The sequence below is a fragment of the Piliocolobus tephrosceles genome, chromosome 6, assembly GCF_002776525.5.
Source record: "Piliocolobus tephrosceles isolate RC106 chromosome 6, ASM277652v3, whole genome shotgun sequence".
NCBI classification, from domain to species: Eukaryota; Metazoa; Chordata; class Mammalia; order Primates; family Cercopithecidae; genus Piliocolobus; species Piliocolobus tephrosceles.
The window spans coordinates 1198699-1208851 of record NC_045439.1 but is presented as its reverse complement, the minus strand read 5'-3'; the positions used below and the strand labels follow the sequence as shown (position 1 = coordinate 1208851).

Below are 10153 nucleotides of genomic sequence, written 5' to 3'. Positions count from 1 at the left end.
GAAGGAAGGAAGGAAGGAAGGAAGGAAGGAAGGAAGGAAGGAAGGAATTCCAAGAGGTGGAAATAGATAAAATGGGAGAGCCCACTACCTCCCTGACAATATGGCTGAGAATTTTCCAGAACTGATAAAATATGGAAACTTCAGCCTCAAGAGTGCAGCACTCTCAAGCAGGAAGAATAAAAGCAGCCCATCCCTAGATCTCCCTTGGTACACTCAGAATGCTGAAGGAGAACTTGCTAGAGGCAGACCCCACGAATGGCAAGAACAGAAGCAGATGAACGTCTCCAAAGTGCTGAGGCAGAGGCAGAGACAGCAGCCGGACCCACACGCCCCGCTCCACTCCCACTTACGGGTATGGGAGAAGCACTGGATGAGCAAAATGACTACACCGCCACCCAGTTCCTCAGCAGAGGAACCTCTACAGAATACAGCTCAGAAAGAGGGGATGCCTGGGCTGCCAGAAAGAGTGGGGTGCAAACGTGCAAACCTCAGTGGGTGCTGGCTGTGTGCAACAAAGCCCTGTTGAAAGCGAAGGGTAATAAAGGCAAGATAGACCTGAGTATTGGGCAGTCATAATGATCTGTGAGCCAAGAGGGGTGTGATCTGTCAGGAGGAGGATGGAAATGCTGGCTATCTTTGTATTCTAAATATACTTGTTAAAATTCTAAGAGTGACTATTTTAAAATAGAAATAGAGCATATAACTTCCACTTAACTCTTCAAGGAAAAAATAGAATGTCAGATTGAGCCAGAGCCACGGAAGAGCACTCAGGCAGCGGGAGCTACACGTGCAAAGGCCCTGGGGAAGGAGGGCAGAGGCACACGCCTGGCACTGACGTCAGTGCGGCTGGAGGCGGACGGGTGCAGAGAGGGGTCTGAGACGCAGCTGGAGGCAGCAGGACCAGACGGGATGGGGCCTCAGGGCCGTGGTTCTGAACTTCATTCCAACAGCAGAAAAAGGGAGGCATGTTTGTAACTTGCAGTGAGGCAGGAGCCATGGACAGGATTGCATCTGTGGCTTGCCAGCATCCCGCAGGCTCCCATGGGAGCAGACTGCCCTCAGGCCCCAGCGGAGGGAGGGAGAGCAGACAGAACCATTTTGGCCCCTGGATATGGTGGCGGCAGGGGAGGTGGTGAGCAGTGGAGGAAGGGAGATTTAGGAAGCGGTGCCTGGCTCCTCGGTGTGGGGGCCGTGAGGGGAGGGAAGAACACGGAGAGAGGCTGGCTCGGGGCTTGACAGAGTGGTGGGGTGTCCCATGGGAGGCAAAAGCAGATGGTGGGGCGGGCGAGAGAGTCACGGTTCTTTCAGCCTCATCAAGTGTGTTTCTGAGGACATGGAGGGCGGTGGGAGGCTGACAGTGCAGAGAGAGCGCGGGAGTGGGAGCGGGGCCGGGGGCAGGACCTGCCAGGCTCAGTAGCACTCGGGCAGTCTTCACAGATGAGATGGGGCACGGCCCCTCCCGAGAGGGAAGAGGAGGGGGTAGCAGAGGCAGAGCTGGGGCAACCAGGGAGGTAGGGTGCTATGGACTGAGGTGTGACCCCCCAAATCCTTATGTCAAGCCGCAACCCCCAATGTGACCGATTTGGAAATAGGGTCTTTAGAAGGTAACTACGACCTTTACGAAGTCAGAAGGGTGGACCCTAATCCAACAGGACCGTGGCCTTCCAAGAAGAGGAGGAGACACCAGAGGCGGACGCAGCAAGGCCGGGAGAAAGGTTTCATCAGAAACCAACACTGACGGCACCTTGATCTTGGACTTCCAGGCTCCAGAGCTGTGAGAAAATAAATGTCTGCTGTCTAAGCTGCCCAGGCTGAGGTCTTCTGTTACGGTAACCTGGGCTCACTCATACAGAGGGGAACCAAAAGCATATGGGGTCCTGGCACCCACAAGCGAGCGTGTGTCAAGAAAGAGGAAGCAGAAACCGCATGCATGGCTGCTCCTTCAGAGCACGCAGAAAACTGTGCAGACAGGGCACGGGCAAAAACCCATGTGAGCAGAGAAGCATCTCTCCAGGGGCACACCCGCACTGCTGAGACGCAGCTGCCCCCGCAGGGCTCAGATGTTCCCCATGAGAGCAGCGCCATACCTCATCCCCCATGCCTCCTGAGGCTGCCTGGGTCCCACAATGGCCACCGCGCCATCTCCTATCCCACAAGCCTTCCTAACCCTGCCTCTCCCCCATCAAGATGCAGGGGCTGTGTCCCCTCCCCTTGAGCCTGGCCAGGACTTTGAGTCTCTGCTGACAGAGGACAACAGAAGTGAACTGTGTTGGCTTGGTGCATTACAAATGCTCACGCCTGTAATCCCAGCACTTTGAGAAGCTGAGGCAAGACGATCACTTGAGCCTAGGAGTTCAAGACCAGCCTGGGCAACATAGTGAAACCCCCACCTCTCTACAAAAACAAAAAAAAATTAAATTTAAATTAGCCGGGCATGGTGGCGGGCACCTGTAGTCCCAGCTACTCGGAAGGCTGAGGCAGGAGAATGACGTGAACCCGGGAGGCGGAGCTTGCAGTGAGCCGAGATCCGGCCACTGCACTCCAGCCTGGGTGACAGAGCAAGACGGCGTCTCAAAAAAAAAATTTTTTTTTTGTTTTAATGAGCCAGGCATAGTGACACACACCTGTAGTCCCAGCTACTCACAAGGCTGAAGCAGGAGGATTGCTTGAGCCTAGGAGGTCAATTCTGTAGTGAGCCATGATTGCACCACTGCACTCCAACCTGGGCAAGAGAGCAAGACCCTATCTCAGGAAAAAAAAAAAAAAGTGAGTGGGTGACTTGCCAGCTATATTCTGTCAACGAACAAGAAATAGACCAACACTGCAGATCAGGAAACAAAAGAAAAAGGGGGTCTCAGGAACCGCAATTCAGGAGACACAGATCTAGCCAGGAGCTCAGTCGTGCCTGTGCCGGGGAGGCCCGGCAGGGCTTACAAAGGTTTGCAGTGAGTCCACACATCCAGAAGGTGTTGGCATGGTCCGTGACCAACGGTGGGGGCTTAACAGCGTAGGACAGCTCTGGTTGATAATCAGTCTAGTCAGGTGTGCCTGTCCCCAGGAGACCAGTGATCAGGCCTGGTGTGAACAGTTCAAATCGAAGTCAGCTGGTTCATGATTTGGCCCAGGTCAAGGAGTCAATTCCATCTGGCAAGTTGGACTGGGTCCAGCTCCTCCTGCCCTCCCAGCTGCTTTTTAGATAGCCCTGACATAACCATCTCCATTACGGAATTTCTTTTCACAGCTCTGGAGTCCATGCACCTCCACCGTGTTCCCCTGGGAGGCTGACTCTTGGGCCCCCAGCCACCATGCTGAGTGAGCCATCACGGAGCTGGCCCTCCACCCCCCACTTAGGCACCCCCGCTGATGCCATGGGACAGAGATGAGGCAGTCCTGCTGAGCCCCGTGCAAATACACGATCTCTGGGATTTACATTTGAGGGTCATTTGTTACACAGCAACAAACAGATGCATTTTGCCTGTGGCGCCAAGAGTCCACCCCTCATATTGTCTTATGCCCAATTTCTGCCTCCAAAGAAAGAAAAAGTAAAAACTAAAAGACAGAAATGAAATCCACAGGCAGACAGCCCAGCGCCGCACCCTGGGCCTGGTAGTTAAAGATCTACCCCTGCCGGGCACAGTGGCTCAAGCCTGTAATCCCAGCACTTTGGGAGGCTGAGACGGGCGGATCACGAGATCAGAAGATTGAGACCATCCTGGCTAACACGGTGAAACCCCGTCTCTACTAAAAAATACAAGAAACTAGCCGGGCGAGGTGGCGGGCGCCTGTAGTCCCAGCTACTCGGGAGGCTGAGGCAGGAGAATGGCACAAACCCAGGAGGCGGAGCTTGCAGTGAGCTGAGATCCTACCACTGCACTCCAGCCTGGGTGACAGAGCCAGACTCCGTCTCAAAAATAAAAAAATAAAAATTAAAAAAAAAAAAAAAGATCGACCCCTGATCTAATCAGTTCTGTTATCTATAGATTACAGATATTGTATAGAAAAGCGCTGTGAACATCCCTGTCCTGTTTTGCTCCGATCTGATTACTGGTGCATGCAGCCCCCAGTCACGTACCTGCTGCTTGCTCAATCGATCAGGACCCTCTCATGCGCACCCCCTTAGAGTTGTGAGCCCTTAAAAAAGACAGGAATTGCTCACTCATGGAGCTCGGCTCTTGAGACAGGAGTCTTGACGACGCCCCCGGCCAAATAAACCCCTTCCTTCTGTAACTCAGTGTCTGAGGAGTTTTGTCTGCGGCTGGTCCTGCTACGGTGCATCAGCCCACGACAGAGCCTGGCCTCAGCTCTGCAGGTGGGCTGCACCATCCCTGGTGTCCTGGCGTCACTGGTAGGAGCACGTATTTCTCTTTCAAAGGTGTCCTGGTTTGGAAGATGAGTGGTACTACCATCCCATCAATGCAAAATCAAAGGCGCCCTGAGGCAGCCCCCACAATTGAAGGGCAGGCTGCCCCCAGAAGGGACTTAAACCCCTGCCATTGGACCAAGCTGGCTGATTTAGTTTCCTGCCCTCTAAAGTGGAAATTAAGAAATTGATGAAATGGGCCGGGCGCGGTGGCTCACGCCTGTAATCCCAGCACTTTGGGAGGCCGAGGCGGGCGGATCACGAGGTCAGGAGATCGAGACCACGGTGAAAACCCTGTGGTCTCTACTAAAAATACAAAAAACTAGCCGGACAAGGTGGCGGGCGCCTGTAGTCCCAGCTACTCGGGAGGCTGAGGCAGGAGAATGGCGGGAACCCGGGAGGCGGAGCTTGCAGTGAGCTGAGATCCGGCCACTGCACTCCAGCCTGGGGGACAGAGCAAGACTCTGTCTCAAAAAAAAAAAAAAAAGAAAGAAATTGATGAAATGAAAATGTCCCTTTTAGGCTGGGAGCAGTGGCTCATGCGGATTATCCCAGCACTTTGGGAGGCCGAGGCAGGCGAATCACTTGAGCCCAGGAGATGGAGGTTGCAGTGAGCTGAGATCGCAACACTGCACTCCAGCCTGGGTGACAGAACGAGATCCTGTCTCAAAAAAGTCATAGCTTGACTTCCAGAGTCTTCCTGTCTGCCTGGTGCTGGTCAGTGATCTCTGGAAGCCCTCCAGCTGCCACCTTCCTTTCTGTCCCTCCCCAGGAGGGACACACAGGCCCAGGGGAGGTGACTTCAGGCAGGCAGTCCCGGGAAAGGGGGCTCCACCCTTCCCCTGCATAGTGGGGAATGTCTGGGATCTCCTGGGAGGGGTCTGCCATGGGGGCAGTGTGGGAAGGTACTCAGAAACCACCAGCACCCCCTACCTTCGTGGTCCTGGATTCCGGTGGGGCCCCTGGAAGCACAAGCCCATGCAGGTCTCAGCAACACCACCCCCTCCACAGTGAGACCGGTGTCAGAGTGACCTGCCCCGACTAGTCACAGGGCTCCCTCTTTCCCCAGCCCAGAGCCTCTCGCTCCAAAGCTTCCCTGCTCCTACCCCATCCTTGTCGATGAAGAGAACCCCAACAAGCCCTCTTCATCAAGGAAGGGGAGCATGCCCACTCACCCAGAAGGGGATTGGGAACCAGAAGTCAGGTTAGCCTCCCTGAGGTCACAGGGCCTGATTCTGGCACCCCAGTGTCCAACACCTGCCCCCCATTACTGCAGGGTACTTTACAGCCCCTGCCTACACCTCAACCCCCCTCCACTTCCACATCTGTTCAGGCGATGTCCAACACCACCCAAATCTTACTGACCACTGGTGAGAAAGGGAGGGGCAAGGTTGGTCTCTGCATGGTACAGCTGGGTAAACTGAGGCAACACGTTCTGGGCAGCCCAGGACGCCCAGGTTCCCGCCAGCCCGTGGCCTCTCCTACCTTGCACAGGCTTCACACTTTGCCAGCAAAGCCACAAATGGGGGCTCCGCAGGCCAGCCATTCACTGTGCCCTCCCCACCCCACCTCAGTTTCCCCTGTGGATCTGGTCTGCAGGCCTGGCATCCACACCCCCCACCACACTGCACTGCTCTCCAGGTCGCTGGCACCTATTCTGGCTTCACTGGGACCCCCACCCAGATGCACCCTGCAGCCGACTCCACCAGACCCACGCTGCCCAAGTATTTTTAGCAGAGGTTCAGGTGTGTCTTAAACCTCAGCTGAGACGTGAATTTCTGCCCTGATGGCTGCAGCCGGGAGCCACACGTCTTGCCTGGCGGGCGTGGGCGGTTCTGACCTCAGAGGCACAGCTGCAGGGTCTGCAGTCCTCTGAGAACTTCCTCCTCCCAGGTGCCCCGATTTGGGCTCCCCGGGTGCCTCCACCCCAGACCGCCCAATGGGCTCTGCCTTGCCCTGTCCTCCGTCTGGAGCCCCTCCCGATGACGGTCGCCACCCCCTCTCCTTCTTTGTCTGGAAGCTTGGAGAGCAAGAGCAGATGCCTGGGTTCAGGTTCTCAGGGATCTGGGTTCAAGTCCTGGCCCCACCTGAACTTGGGAAAGCTGCTGCCTCTCAGAACCTGTTTCCTCCACTGTGAAGTGGAAGGAAAAGTGCCCACAACGGGGGACTGTTGGGACTATAACCAGCCAGCAGTGCCTGCAGCACCCACAGACCCCCAGACATCTTCAGGGCTCCCTGTGCCCCAGTCAGCACCAGGAGCCTGCAGGACCAAGAGGGGCCCTGGCAGGGGTGCACAGACATTCAGATGTTCAGACCTGAGGCCCAAGACCTGCCTGCCAGGACAGAGACACTCCTGCCTGAGGATGCTGGAGTCCCAGAAAGTGAGAAGTAATGGCCCAGCGCCCTCTGCTCTCACTTCCTTCCCACCAAGCACAAGTATTAATTACGCAAACCTCAGCTCCCCGGGGGCGCCAGGAGGAAACGCCTGGCGGAGCCGTCTCCCACCCCGTGCAGCCTGGGTCTCCCTCCACGGTCCCAGCCTCTTCCACTGCCGCTTTCAGTTACCCGGCTTTGTAGGAGCAAGCAGCATGTCCATTTTCTTCTTTCTCAAACCATCTTAGCTGCTTTTGATTGGTATTCTTCCATGTAAAATGTCGAGTGCATTTATTGATTTCTTAAAAAAAAAAAAAAATGAAGCCCAAATGAGACTCTGATTAGAATCACACTGAATTTATTATGTCCATCTGGGGAGAATTATGTGTTTATAACGTTAAGTTTTCCTGTCCATTCTGTTGGGCTTGCTAAGTAAGCTGACATGTGATCTGCAAATGATGGCAGATGACTGTGTAAGGTGACCTTGGGAATGTCATGGCTCCTCTCCAGGCATCTCCCTCTCCACAGCACTCTCCTTCACATTCCAGAAACTTCTGTCCACCACACATGCCTTTGGCCAGTCCTGGGACATGTACTGCCCCTTGAGGTTTCCAATACTCTGTCCCACCTTTATAAAGAGCCCCTTTGTTAAACACTGCTACAAGTAACCTGCTCTAAATGTGGGTCTATCTCCTGCTGGGACCCTGAGAGGTCTAAGGGTTTCTCCCAGGAATTCAAAGAAGGTTTAATATCAGAATCCAATCCATGCAAATACCATCTGAATAGATGACAGGGCAAAAAGGGTCCCAATGTCTCAAGTGATGCCATTGGTGACTTTTTAAAAATTTCTGAGCAAATTAGAAATTGAAACAAATGAAATATTTCTAATTTGATAAAATTGTTCACCAAAAACCCACCACATAAACACATTTATGGAAATAGTTGTTGCCAGGAGTTTGGGAAAGAGGAAGTGGTTGGATCGGTGGAACACAGGGGGTTTTTAGGGCTGGGAAACTAATGTGAACGACACTGTAATGGCAGAGACACGACACTATGCATCTGTCAAAACCCACAGAACTTTACAGCAAGAGTGAGCCTTAACGTATGCAAATTTTAAAGTTCAGTCAAGAGGCTGGATGTCTAGGACGGAAGGCGGGCCGTGTGTGGCGAGAGCTTCTGGCTGTATTACAGATGTAGGGAGCAGCCCCACTGGAGGCGCTGGGGGAAGGCGCTGACCTGGGTACCCTCACAAATGATGAAGTCTGTGAAACCAAAAGCAAATGGACCTGCATGTGAGCCCTGTACCCTGGTAGACACATGCTTCTGCCGAGGGGTACAGGTGAGCAATTCCTACACCGCTGCCCCTGCACACTGGAGCTTATCAGTTCGGTCAATGGATGGTGGGTGGTGGGGCAGGTTCCTTACTGTTGGGTGGGAGCTACAGACAAATAGGGGCAGGGGTTAGAACGACCCACTGCCAAGGGTCAGAGTTGAGACAGCAGCACCAGCTCCTGTGGGCTCCCTCTCCACGCAGGCGGTGTGCTGGTTGACTTTATGTGTCAGCTCCCCTGGCCGTAGGGTGCTGGTTGGTTACTTCTGGGGATGTCCGAGGGTGTTCCAGATGAGATTAGTATTTGAATCAGTGGGTGCTGTTAAGCGGGCCCACCTGCTTTACAGTGGCGTCACCCAGTCTGCTGAGGACCTCAATGGTGCAGAAAGCAGAGAAAGGCGAATTTGCCCCAGTCTTCCTGACATGCTGCTTGAGCTGGGACACTCACCTCACCTTCTCTGGCCCTGACACTGAGATTACTGCCATCAGCCCTCCAGCTCTCAAGCCTTCAGACTCAGACCACACTGCACCACCAACTTCCCTGAGTCCCAGCGAGTAGGCGGCAGGCGTGGGACCTCTTGGCCTCAGGAATCACCTGGGCCCCGGCTTCAGCTGGCATTTCCCCTGCTTGCACTTCTTTCTCCTGCCACCTTGTGAAGAAGGTGCCTGCTTCCCTTCCCCCATGATTGTAAGTTTCCTGACGCCTTCCCAGCCATGCAGAACTGTGAGTCAATTAAAGCTCCTTTGTGGGCTGGGCGAGTTGGCTCACACCTGTAATACCAGCACTTTGGGAGGCTGAAGTGGGTGGATCACTTGAGGTCAGGAGTTCAAGACCAGCCTGGCCAATGTGGTGAAACCCTGTCTCTACTAAAAATACAAAAATCAGCCAGGCATGGTGGCGCGCACCTGTGATCCCAGTTACTTGGGAGGCTGAGGCAGGAGAATCACTTAAAACCAGGAGGCGGAGGTTGCAGCGAGACAAGATTACACCACTGCACTCTAGCCTGAGTGACAAAACAAGACTCTGTCTCAATAAATAAATAAATAAATAAAACCTCCTTTGTTTATAAATTACCCAGTCTCTGGTAGTATCTTTATAGCAGTGTGAGAACCAACTAATACACCAACTATATTGAAATATGTTCACCAAAATAATAAAGTAATTGTTATTGAATTTCTTGTTAATCTACTGATTCAGGCTGGGCACAGTGGCTCACGCCTGTAATTCCAGCACTTTGGGAGGCCGAGGTGGGTGGATCACCTGAGGTCAGGGGTTCAAGACCAGGCTGGCCAACATGGTGAGACCCCCATGTCTACTAAAACTACAGAAATCAGCTGGGTGTGGTGGCACTCGCCTGTAACCCCAGGTACTCGGGAGGTTGAGGCAGGAGAATCGCTTGAACCAGGGAGGTGGCGGTTGCAGTGAGCTGAGGTTGTGCCACTGTACTCCAGCCTGGGCAATAGATAAACAAACCTACTGATTCAGATCTAGCAGCAGCTCTCATGACCAACAGTGTTGAAGAAGGAACAAAAATGAAGCTTCAAGACGTCAAAGCAACTGAAACACGATGGGAAAATACATAGGATTTTGCTGACAGTGGAGTCCCAGGTTCTGTGGAGACTGCCAGGTCCTTTGGCCACATTCTCTATTGAGGAACACTCACTTTAGGCTAGAGGTTGGTGAAAATAAAGATGCAACGTTTTTCCATCCAAGTTCAGGGACATCTGAATCCCGTGACCAGTGGTTCTAGTTTAGAAATCCAGCTGCAGAGGTTACACCTGAGTGTGGTGATTACATCTTCACCATTTTCTGATTTTTAGAAAAAAACAAAAACAAAAACAAAACAAAAAACTGTAATCTGAACCAAAGTATTTGATCTCCCTCCCTTCCTACAGGTGTCCACGCCCTTGGAGAAGGTTATAGGGGGTGGGTTGCTTTTGACCCCAAAGGCTCCCTACATAGTCCAGGCCAGCCTGGGGCTTGGAGGTGGGCAGGTGAGCTGATGAGAACTTCCTCCCTGCTCAGCTTCCACCTGCTGGCATCTGTGTGCCCACCACCCAAAACCTGGGCCTCCACCTGCTGGCACCTG

The 10153-nt window shown here is 53.5% G+C and overlaps 1 long non-coding RNA gene across 2 annotated transcripts in view; it reads right to left on the bottom strand.

Annotated features, from left to right (window-relative positions):
* LOC111538153 overlaps positions 1-10153 on the bottom strand; it is a 20909-nt gene that overhangs the window by 5328 nt on the left and 5428 nt on the right. Inside the window, exons 1-2 of one of the 2 annotated variants that reach the window (XR_003306768.1) lie at positions 9728-9754; positions 6926-7034 (exon numbers count right to left, since the gene is read on the bottom strand). This is a non-coding gene — a long non-coding RNA (uncharacterized LOC111538153). Of the gene's footprint in view, positions 1-6925; positions 7035-9727; positions 9755-10153 lie in introns of those variants that run through there. The other variant, XR_003306767.1, reaches the window with a different exon arrangement.